Source organism: Neophocaena asiaeorientalis, unplaced genomic scaffold (assembly GCF_003031525.2).
Source record: "Neophocaena asiaeorientalis asiaeorientalis breed wild unplaced genomic scaffold, Neophocaena_asiaeorientalis_V1.1 scaffold160, whole genome shotgun sequence".
Classification (NCBI taxonomy): Eukaryota; Metazoa; Chordata; class Mammalia; order Artiodactyla; family Phocoenidae; genus Neophocaena; species Neophocaena asiaeorientalis.
The window spans coordinates 3,018,055-3,031,069 of record NW_020175675.1 but is presented as its reverse complement, the minus strand read 5'-3'; positions in this window follow the sequence as shown (position 1 = coordinate 3,031,069).

Genomic DNA, 13,015 nt, shown 5'->3' with positions numbered 1-13,015 from the left:
GATACATTAAACAAAATGGACTTAATTGATATTAATAGGACATTCCATCCAAAACAACAGAATACACTTTCACCTCAGGTGCTCATGGAATATTATCCAGGATAGATTATATCCTGGGTCACAAATCAAGCCTTGGTAAATTTAAGAAAATTGAAATCATATCAAGTGTGCATTCCGACCACAACGCTTTGGGACTAGATATCAACTACAGGAAAAAATCTGTAAAAAGTACAAACACATGGAGGGTAAACAATACACTACTGAATAACCAAGAGATCACTGAGGAAAGCAAAGAGGAAGTCAAAAATTACCTAGAAACAAAAGACAATGAGAACATGATGACTCAAAACCTATGGGATGCAGCAAAAGCAATTCTAAGAGGGAAGTATATAGAAATACAATCCTACCTCAAGAAACAAGAAACATCTCTAAAAAACAACCTAACCTTACACCTAAAGCAATTAGAGAAAGAAGAAGAACAAAAAAACAAACAAAAAAACAAAATAAACATAAAAACAAAAAAAAAACAAAGTTAAGAGAAGGAAAGAAATGATAAAGATCAGATCAGAAATAAATGAAAAAGAAATGAAGGAAATGATAGCAAAGATCAATAAAACTAAAGGCTGATTCTCTGCGAAGATAAACAAAATTGATAAACCATTAGCTGGACTCATCAAGAAAAAAAGAGAGAAGACTAAATCAATAGAATTAGAAATGAAAAAGGAGAAGTAACAACTGACACAGTAGAAATACAAAGGACCATGAGAGGTTACTACAAGCAACTATATGCCAATAAAATGGGCAACCTGTAAGAAATGGACAAATTTTTAGATAAGCACAACGTTCAATTCTAAACCAAGAAGAAATAGTAAATATAAACAGACCAATCACTAGCACTAAAATTGAGACTGTGATTAAAAATCTTCCAACAGAGGGCTTCCCTGGTGGCGCAGTGGTTGAGAGTCTGCCTGCCGATGCAGGCGATGTGGGTTCATGCCCCGGTCTGGGAAGATCCCACATGCCGCGGAGCGGCTGGGCCTGTGAGCCATGGCCGCTGAGCCTGCGTGTCCGGAGCCTGTGCTCCGCAATGGGAGAGGCCCCAGCAGTGAGAGGCCCATGTACCGCAAAAAACAAAAAACAAAATCTTCCAACAAGCAAAGCCCAGGACCAGATGGCTTCACAGGAGAATTCTATTAAACATTTAGAGAAGAACTAACACCTATCTTTCTCATACTCTTCCAAAACACAGCAGAGGGAGGAGCACTCCCAAACACGTTCTACGAGGCCACCATCACCCAGACACCAAAACCAGACAAAGATGTCACAAAGAAAGAAAACTACAGGCCAGTATCACTGATGAACATAGATACAAAAATTCTCAACAAAATACTAGCAAACAGGATCCAAAAGCACATTAAAAGGATGATACACCATGATCAAGTGGGGTTTATCCCAGGAATGCAAGGAGTCTTCAATAAATGCAAATCAATCAATGTGATAAACCATATTAAAAACTAAAGGAGAAAAACCAAATGATCATCTCAATAGTTGCAGAAAAAGCTTTTGACAAAGTTCAACACCCATTTATGATAAAAACCCTCCAGAAAGTAGGCATAGAGGGAACTTACCTCAACATAATAAAGGCATTTATGACAAAACCACAGCCAACGTCATTCTCAATGTTAAAAAATTGAAACCATTTCCACTAATATCAGGAACAAGACAAGGTTGCCCACTCTCACCAATATTCAACATACTTTTGGAAGTTTTAGCCACAGCAATCAGAGAAGAAAAAGAAATAAAGGAATCCAAATCCGAAAAGAATAAGTAAAGCTGTCACTGTTTGCAGATGACATGATACTATACATAGAGAATCCCAAGATGCTACCAGAAAACTACTAGAGCTAATCAATGAACTTGGTAAAGTAGCAGGCTACAAAATTAATGCACAGGAAAATCTTGCATTCCTATATACTAATGATGAAACATCTGAAAGTGAAATTAAGAAAACACTCCCATTTACCATTGCAACATAAAGCATAAAATATCTAGGAATAAACCTACCCAAAGAGAAAAAAACACCTGTATGCAGAAAACTATAAGACACTGATGAAAGAAATTAAAGATGATACAAACAGATGGAGAGATATACCATGTTCTTGGATTGCACGAAGCAACATTGTGAAAATGACTATACTACACAAAGCAATCTACAGCTTCAATGCAATCCCTACCAAACTACCAATGGCATTTTTTACAGAACTAGAACACAAAACTTCACAATTTGTATGGAAACACAAAACATCTCGAAGAGCAAAAGCAACCTTGAGAAAGAAAAATGGAGCTGGAGGAATCAGACACCCTGACTTCAGACTATAGTATAACACTACAGTAATCTAGTCAGTATGGTACTGACACAAAAAAAGATATATATATCAATGGAACACAATAGAAAGCCCAGAAGTAAACCCATGCACATATGGGCACCTTACTTTTGATAAAGGAGGCAAGAATGTACAGTGAAGAAAAGACAGCCTCTTCAATAAGTGGTGCTGGGAAAACCGGACAGCTACATGTAAAAGAATGAAATTAGATCACTCCCTAACACCATACACAAAAATAAACTCAAAAGGTTTGAAAGACCTAAATGTAAGGCCAGACACTATCAAACTCTTAGAGGAAAACCTAGATAAAACACTCCATGACATAAATCACAGCAAGATGCTTTTTGACCCACCTCCTAGAGAAATGGAAATAAAAACAAAAATAAGCCAGTGTGACCTAATGAAACTTAAAAGTTTTTGCACAGCAAAGGAAACCATAAACAAAACGAAAAGAAAACCCTCAGAATGGGAGAAAATATTTGCAAATGAAGCAACTGACAAAAGATTAATCTCCAAAATTTACAAGCAGCTCATGCAGCTTAATATCCAAAAAATAAACAACTCAAACCAAAAATAGGCAGAAGACCTAAATAGACATTTCTCCAAAGAAGATATACAGATTGCCAACAAACACATGAATGGATGCTCAACATCGCGACTCATTAGAGAAGTACAAGTCAAAACTACAATGAGGCATCACTTCACACCAGTCAGAATGGCCATCATTAAAAATTCTACAGACAATAAATGCTGGAGAGACTGTGGTTATAGCTGATTCACTTTGTTATACAGCAGAAAGTAACACACCATTGTAAAGCAATTATACTCCAATAAAGAAGTTAAAAATAAATATATAAGTAAATAAAGTAATTATTGATAGGTATATACTTATTGCCATTTTGTTAATTGTTTGTTGGTTGTTTTTATAGTTCTCTGTTTCTTTGTTTTTCTCTTGGACCCTTCCTTTGTGGTTTTATGGATTCCTTTAGTGTTATGTTAAGATTCCTCTTTATTTTTTGTGTGTCCATTATAGGTGTTTGATTTGTGGTTGTCATGAGTTTTATGTACATATTGACCCATATATATAGCCATCTATTTTTAAAAATTAATTAATGTATTTATTCATTTAATTTTATCTGCATTGAGTCTTCACTGCTACCCACAGGCTTCTGTCTAACTGTAGTGAGCGGGGCTACTGTTTATTACAGTGTTCGGGTTTATCATTGCAGTGGCTTCTCTTTTTGTGGAGCATGGGCTCTATGGTGCACAGGCTTCAGTAGTTGTGGCTCATGGGCTCTAGAGCTCAGGCTCCGTAGTTGTGGTGCATGGGCTTAGTTGCTCCGCAGCATGTGGGATCTTCCCTGACCAGTGCTTGAACAAATGTTCCCTGCATTGTCAGGAGGATTCTCAACCACTGTGCCACCAAGGAAGCCCTAGCCATCTTTATTAAGCTGATAGTCACTTAAGTTCAAAGGCATTCTAAGAGCACTACATTTTTACTCCACCCCCCACATTTTTTGTTTTTGATGCCATATTTTACATATTTTTATTCTGTGTATACAAAGTTACAGTTGATTGTACCCTTTTACATTTTAACCTTCATACTAGCTTTTTAAATGACTGATCCACTGCCATTACCATATATTTGCCTTTACCAGCAAGATTTTTCTTTTATATATTTCCTTATTTCTAAGTGTGGCCTTTTTTGCTTAAAGAAGACATTTTAATATTTCTTGTAAGGCCAGTTTAGTGGTGATGATCTCCTTTAGTTCCTGCTTGGCTAGAAGACTCATCTCTCCCTCAATTCTGAATGATAACATTTCCAGATAGAATATTCCAGGTTGTAAGTTTTTTTTCCTTTAGCACTTTAAATATATTCTGCCACTTCCTTCTGGCCTGTAAAATTTCTGCTGAAAAATCAGCTGATAATCTTATAGGGTTTCCCTTGTATGCGATTAGTTGTCTTTCTCTTGCTGCCTTTACGATTCTCTCTTTATTTTTAACTTTCTCCATTTTAATTACAATATATCTTGGTGTGGCTCTTTTTAGGCTCATCTTGTTTAGGACTCTCTGTGCGTCCTGTTCCTGATGTCTATTTCCTTTCATGGGTTAGGGAAGCTTTCAGTCATTAATTCTTCAAATAAGTTTTCTGTCTCTCTATTCTCTTTCTGGGACCCCTATAATGTGAATGTTAGTATACTTGATGTTGTCCCAGAGACTCCTTAAATTCTCAGTTTAAAAATGTCGTTCTTTCTATCCTTCTGATAGAATGATTTTTACTACTCTATCTTCCAGATCACATATCTCTTCTTCTCTATCATCTTATCTGCTGCTTATCCCCTCTAGTATATTTTTTATTTCAGTGATTGTATACTTCAGTTCTGGTTGATTCTTTCTTATTTTCTCAATCTTTGTTGAAATTCTCACTGAGTTCTTCTATTCTTCTCCTGAGTTTAGTGAGCATTCTTATGACTAGTTCTTTGAATTCTTCATCAGGTAAATAAATTCCATTTCACTAGGGTTTTTTTCTTGATTTATTTTTGTTGTTGTTCTTTCATTTGAAACATATTCCCCCATTTTTCTTGACTTTCCATTTTTGTTTCTATGAATTAGGTGAAACAGCTACATCTCCTGATCTTGAAGGAGTGGACTTGTGTGGAACATCCCCTGTGTAGACTACCTGCGCCTGGCAACTCTGTCAGACTGGCTGAGCTGGCATTGACATGGGCCAAGAGCAATCCCTGTGGAGCACTGCACCAAAGGCCACCTTGGCAGGGTGGCTGGAGATGGAGTGGGTCCTAGCCAGGGGCAGTCCCTGCATAGTGCCACACTGAGGCTGCCTTGGAGTGGTAGCTAGAGTTAGAGTGGACTCAGTCTGGGGGGAGTCCTGGGGAAACTCAAACAATGGCACTCACCAGTGCCTCCAGCTCCAAAGAAGGCTCTAGCAATTTCGTGCCTGTTTGGCAGAAGTTCTAAGGTTAGTAAATGGATTTCCTTCCTGTAGAGTCAAGATGCCCTATAAACTGCTGGGGGTTTTTTTTGCTGTGACCCCAGGCAGGCAAGTGTGTGCTAGGACCTCTCAGCTATAACCCTCTCTCCTGCAGGTTGCTGCATCAGGGGTTGTGTTCCTGTGGAAACTGTGTTTCTCTTTTTCCTACCCATTTCTTTGTTGACCTTCTGGGTACAGTAAGTCCTTCAGTTAGCCCTCAGGTCTTCTTCAGGGAAAATTGCTTATATATAGGTATAGATTTGTTGTGACTATGGGAGGAGATGAGCTCAGGTTCTTCCTACTTGCCAATTATCTTGGACCCCTCTTGAATTCTGATGTTTCTTATGGAAGTTTTTAGAAAGTAAAATTTGATTATTATTTTGGAGGTAACTGAATTATGGTCCTCTGTAGAAAATGTATGGATCTTCTATAAAACCAAGACACCATGGTTCTATCATAGTATTTCTTCAGAGAAAAAGACCCTGTGCTTTGTAAACAAACAAACAAAACAAAACAAAACACAAAACAGAAAATGCTGTTGGGATAAAAAGACTTCCTAAAATATATTGTTAATTGAATAGAAATAATGCTTCTTTTCCAACTGTCTTGTTTGCTTGTACTTAAGAAGCATAAGTTATGAGTTATTTTAATTATTCTACTCTTTAATTGTATTCCTCAAGGCTCATTTACTTGAGATCTCTTTTCCACAGCTAAAGCTAATGTTTAATTCTACTGAATAAACAAAACAAGCGATGAGATACTACAATCTATAAAGATAAATCTCAAGTCAATATAGACTGTCCTCATTTTATAACTACTTATAATGGTTTAATTCTATCAGTTTTCTTAATTAGATATCTACCAATGCAAAATTCACTCTATTCCTATGTTTTAATTTCATAGAAAAATTTAGATTAATATGTGTAATTGATTGCTTTAGTGTACTGTCAGAAATGTCCCTGCTTTAAAACATAGTTTCAAATAGTCAAAAAGATTTATTTGTATGACCACATGAGAAAAATGCCAAGTTGCAAGGATTTAAGAACCATTTTTGAAGTATCAAGGCAAAAATCAAGTTTGTATCTCTCCAAAATTATTTTTTGTTAATAATTCATTATATATAAAAAGGGGTGCTAAGCTATAAAACCTGATGAATGCATTATGATTTGTTTATGGTGCTGTTATGGGAAGAATTGTATTATTCTCTAAATTCATATGTTGCAACCCAGCACCTCAGAATGTGACCATATTTGGAGATAAGGGCTTTACAGAGGTGATTAAGTTGTATGAAGTCATTAGGGTGAGCCCTAATCCAATATGACTGATGTCCTACTAAGAGGAAGTTTGGACACAGACATGTACAGAGAGAACACAATGTGAAAACACAAGATAGCCATCTACAAGCTAAGGAGGGAGGCTTGGAGCAGATCCTCCTTCACAGCCCTCAGAAGAAATAAAAATTTCCAACTCTTTGATCACAGATGTCTAGCCTCATAGAACTGTGAGAAAATAAATTTCTGTTGTATATGCCATCTAGTATCTACTTCTTTGTTAAGGCAGCCCTAGTAAACTAATACAGGTGTTAATTCCAGTTCTTGTTCTTATAAACAATAAATATCTCTTGAGCTTGTCAAAGACTGTGAATAGTCTAGGATTTACTCTACTTGCAAGCTAACAAGCTAGCATTTTAGTGTTTCTTGGCTGCCAGCAGAAGGCATGAGATTCCTGGGTCAGAGACAAGGACTTCATTACCAATGGCAAAAGCAGTGGGTGTACACTGGTTCCTTATTCCCTCCACATCACACAGGGCCAACACAAAGGGTCCATGATGAATGCCTGTAAGTACAATGAGTTGTGTTATAGGATAGGAGCACACAGAGCTTAGGTGAGTCATCACTATTACAGTAAGTGGAAAGAGACCTCCTCTTTGTCTGGGAAGAGATACTACCTCACATCTCAGGATTACTCACTGCAAACAACTCTGAGAAGTGGCCCGCATAAAGAGTGGTCAAGACCTTATATCTTTGGCATGCTCGGAAAGCACATGCAAAGATACTCAGGGTCAATTGTGGCTTGCCTCTCCAACAGAGTTATTATGTGTCAGGCACAATGCTGGAGGCTCTAGTTGTGGAGACAAACAAGGTAAAAGATAATTCCAATATGGAATATTAGGTGCTATGATAAGTGTCAAAGTACGTGGAAATGTGGAATTCTTTAAAAGTTGGGAGGGAGATTACCTGGTTTTATATAAGGTAGTCAGAGTGTTTTTCCTAGAGAATTTGATAGCTTAACTGACTCTTAAAGGATCAATACGAATTCTGTATGTGAAGAGATAGAGAAGAAGAATGAGAGGCAGTTCTAAGCAGCATAAAAAATTAAAACAAAGTCCAGGAGGTGAGAAAAGGATTAGTGCAATTGGAAATATGAAACATTTAATATATCTGGAAGGTAATAAGTGAGGGGCTGTGCCATTAGATGCAAGGACTGATCTAGATTATCAAGGGAAAAGAAGGACGGTGTTACATATGGGAGGAAGGTAGAGAGTATGGATGGACTCGAGGGATTTTCTGAGGATGCCTGATAACTCCTGACTTTTCTTTTCCAATGGTATAGAAAAGAAAGTCTAAAAGTCTGTAAAAGCAGGACCACCAAAGGCTCAGATCTTTCAGAGATGACTGTTTGCATCCACCCACAGGATTAACTGAGGGATGACAAGAGAAAGGGCATACGAATTTTAGGAATCGCTTACTAGATTTGCTTATTAGAATTTTAGAATGGTTGCAAAAACAATGACCATAAAAGTTTCCTGTATTTTCCTCCTTATGTTTCAAGCATAAATAAAATTGTTTTCGATATTTTTTCTTTTAAACCATTAAGAAGAGACTTTTTTTCTTTTATTGAGATATAATTGACAATGTATAAGTTTAAGGTATAATGACTTGACTTACATATACTGTGGTATTGTTTTCTTTTTCAATCTTCTTTCTCCAACTTAAAAATGACATATTGGTGCTCTATTTAGTCCTTAGATTACAGAAAACAGAGACGTGGTCGTTTTAGAAATAGGGCAGAAATGGTCATTACCTAGAGATCCTGTATTTGGAGCTGCATGCAGAAAAAGATTAGACTTTGGAGAGACAACAGATGTGTGTGCGTGTATGTGTGTGTGTGTGTGTGTGTGTGTGTGTGTGTATTTAATGAGGGAGAACTGCACTATATTAGGAAGAAGCATTTTTTAAGAAGCATTTTGTAAAAATGTAAAGAGAAGTCAAGGGATGGACCATGGATATATAGATAACTTGTCCATTCTTTTTGGCCACCTGGTATCTGAGAGTCATTCTTATGTTTGGGGAATCTACCATCTTTTGACACAGACCATTACTTTCACTCCTAAAGCCAAAAGTGCCAGACAGTTACTTCCCAACTCTCCTTGTAGTATAGGTCACTTGCATGTGATCTATACTCTGTTAGTCAAATGTACTGTTTTCTCCCCACCCCACCCAAATTTCTTGGTTGTAAACTAGCAGTAAAAATTATTGGGTACTACGCAGACTCTGTTCTGGTGAAGGTGTTAACAGTGGCATAGGTTGTGATTTTAGCAGTGGTATCCATGTTTGAGGATCAGAAATGTTAGTGACACAAACAGAGGTATCTGTGCCCAGATTCAATGACAATTCTAGTCGTTGACTGGGTTGATTGATTCTGGCTCTGTGGCTGCTAAGATGCACTGTTGTTTTCCAATCTTGCTGTAGAACCTGTGAGATATTGAAAGTCTTTTCACTAAAATCCTTCTGACTCAGATTAACCAGAGTTGGTTTCCCTGGCCAGCAGCTCAGAACCCTCACTGACATAGTAGGTGAGGGAAGAGTCAGGGCTGAGAGTTAGATACCCAGTGGCTCATGCAAGCTGGTAGATGGTGGGCTCCTTATTTGAGATGGGTACATAGGAATTGCTGCAGGTTTAAGTAGGGGTGACGATGAGATTGATTTTGGACAAGTGGAGTATGAGTTGTCTTAGAGACATCCAAATGGATATGTCCAGTAGGCATTGGATATGCCAATCTCATCCATGGGAGAGAGATTTGAACTGGCCAAAGATTTGAATTCACCATCATATAAAGGGCAAAGTGGAGCCTGGAAAGTGTATGAGCTCTCCAGGGTAAGTGTATAGAATGAGGAGAGGGCCTAGGAATTCTATGATTAGATAATGAACCCTGCGAGAAAGGTGCAAAGGTCAATGAACACTAAGATTGTGTGAGGGCACAGAAGCCAAGGCTCACCTGTGTTGAGCATCACTGACTGGACATCCAGCGGGAAGATGATGAGATGTGTGCCTGGTTATGTACTGCTAACCCTGCCAGGAACACTCTCAGAGAAATGGTGAGGCTGAAGGTAGCAGACAGTGGAATGGGGAGAAAGGAATCCCACCCCTAGCACTGCAGGACATCAGGGCAACCTACAGCAAGGATGGCAGGTAGATTCCTGAAGCTGCTTTTTCAGTCACGTGATTCTGTTCCTTTTTTACTGAAGTGAGTAGGAGGTGAGAAACCTAGCCAGATTATAATCACCTGTTTCAAGAAGCTTGTGTGAAGGTAAGAGAGATATAGGAAAGGGTATGAAGAGAGAGTGTACGGTTGAAGGAGGATTTGTTCAAAATATGGGAGAAAATAGGGTGACAAATTCATTCTGGTTTTCACACAGAGAGTCCCATGAGCCCAGGAAACCCTCTCATTCTGCAGTAAACAGGATGGTTGGCCATTCTAAATTCAGATGCTAGTGACATCTGGTTAAAATTGAATGCTGGAGACAGGAGCACCCAGTTACCAAGCAAGGTCCTGGGGGGATGAGAGGGATTGAGACAGAGCTCAAGAGGACACCTTAGACAGGAGAAGCACCTCTTCCTTGGTGATGGAGAAACAGAAAGGAGTGTGTGTATTTGGGTAACCCTGCAGCGCTGGAAAGTGGTAGGAAATGGAGGGAGTTTATTCATCTTTTCTCTGTGAGATTGCAAGACATGAGGTCATTTCCTGGATCTGAGCAGGAAGGTGATGAGGAAGGAGGTCTGAGGAAAGCAGAAAACGTTTGCAGTCATCTCCTGACAGGAGAGAATAAGAACTTTTAGGGACCCACCTGAAGTTGGATTTGATGATATATGGTCATTCTCCTTAAGTTTTCTTTTCTCCTTCCCCAGACTCCAGGAAAATGGTGAGAGGTGGATACGTTTCTAAAGGTGTTAACCCTCCAAGACAAAGGAGATAGGAGCAGAATCATCCAAGCATGAAATATTTCAGCAAACTTAGTGGCGAGAGGAAGTGTGCTTGCAGAGTGGAGTTGGCTACCCCACAGGTGTCCAGAGAAGGGAGTTCAGTGAAAAGGGACTCAGTTTCCCTTTGCAGATGCCAGGAGACTGGGGATCAACAATAGGCATGTGGGGGTGAAGTAGGGAGCTATTGGCTGGCAGTATTGGTTGCAAGTCTGGATATAAAGTCATTTTTATTCTTCAGGCTTCTCCTTGCCCCATCTCCAGGATGCCTGAAGGATTCTTCTCTGGAGAAACTAAAACAAAGACTTTCATACCTTCATATTCGCTGTACCTTGTGTGTCTCACCAGGTTAAGCCCCATGGAGAGTCTGGGACGGACATTTCTACAAAGGAAATTTGGTGTGCTACTACACAAAAAAATAGAAATAGGAATGGGATCTGGGCAAAAAACACCCATTTGTCACTGGGCTGGGGGGGTGATATTTAAGCTAGACCTAAAGAAAGAGAAGGAGAAAGCCATACAAAGCATTGGGTAGAATGTTCCAGGCAGAGGGAACAGCATATGCAAAGGCCCTGGGGTGGGAAAGATATTAAAATATTTTTAAAAACTGAAGGAAGACAAGCGCTACTGGCGCCTAAGGACCAAGAAGAAAAGTGTGAGATGAATTTGAGAGAAAGAGGGATCAGGGTTTTGTTTTTGTTTTTTGTTTTTTTGGCGGTATGCGGGCCTCTCACTATTGTGGCCTCTCCTGTTACGGAGCACAGGCTCCGGATGTGCAGGCTCAGCGGCCATGGCTCACGGGCCTAGCCGCTCCGCGACATGTGGGATCTTCCTGGACTGGGGCACGAACCCGTGTCCCCTGCATCGGCAGGCGGACTCTCAACCACTGCGTCACCAGGGAAGCCCGGCACCAGGGTTTTGTAGAACCTTGTGGGTCATAGTTAGAGTGTGGTTTCTTTCCTGAGTATGAAGAGAAGCCACTGAAGCAGGACTGACCAGAGCCTTTTTTTATTCTGTATGGAGTTAGGTTGTTGTGAAGATGAAGGTGGCTTGGACCAAGGTGATGGCAGTGAGGACAGAAGGACATGGCTAGATACAAGATGCGTTTTGGAGGTCCTCCTGCTATACTTTGGTTCCTCTAGAATCTGTCATTACCCAATAGCCACGAGGATCTCCTTAAACTGTTAATCAGGTAATGTTTGTTGAATGAATGAAGGTCTGATTTACAGGTGCCTTACTGATCAGAACATTAAGCAAAAATACCATAATACGTTTTATTTAATGTCATAAGCACTCAATACAGAACTTATATATGCGGTAACTGAAGCCCAGAGAGGTCAAGTGATTTGCCTGAGGCCACACAGCTTGTAAGTGGCACAGCGTTTCCAGATGCATGCTCTTAATCAATACTCTGCTGCCTCTCTTCAGATACTGGGTTCAGCCATTTTGACAAATTTAAAATAAACGATTTATTTATATAAACAGCTCATACAACTCAATAACAAAAAACCAAACAACCCAACTGAAAAATGGGCAGAAGACCTAAATAGACATTTCTCCAAAGAAGACATACAGATGACCAACAGGCACATGAAAAGATGCGAAACATTGATTATTATTAGAGAAATGCAAATCAAAACTACAGTGAGGTACCACGTCTCACTGGTCAGAATGTCCATCATTAAAATGTCTACAAATAACAAATGCTGGAGAGAGTGTGGAGAAAAGGGAACCCCCTTGCCCTGTTGGTGGGAATGTAAGTTGGCACAGCCACTATGGAGAACAGTATGGAGGGTCCTCAAAAAACTAAAACTAGAGTTGCCATATGATCCAGCAATCCCACTCCTGGGCATATCCAGACAAAATCATAATTCAAAAAGATACATGCGCCCCAATGTAAATAGCAGCACTATTTACAAAAGCCAAGACATAGAAAAAACCTAAATGTACATTGATAAGTGGATGAATGGATAAAGAAGATGTGGTACATATATACAATGGAATACTACTCAGCCATAAAAAGAATGAAATAATGCCATTTGCAGCAACATGGATGGACCTGGAGATTATTACACTAAGTGAAATAAGTCAGAAAGAGAAAGACAAATACCATATGATATCTCTTATAGGTGGAATCTAAAATATGACACAAATGAACTTATCTATGAAACAGAAACAGACTCACAGACATAGAGAACGGACTTGTGGTTGCCAAGAGGGAGAGGGATGAGCGAGGGATGGATTAGGAGTTTAGGATTAGCAGATGCAAACTGTTACATAGAGAATAGATAAACAGCAAGGTCCTATCATATAGCACAGGGAACTATATTCAATATCCTGTGATAAACCAAATTGGAAAAGAATATGAAAAAGAATATAT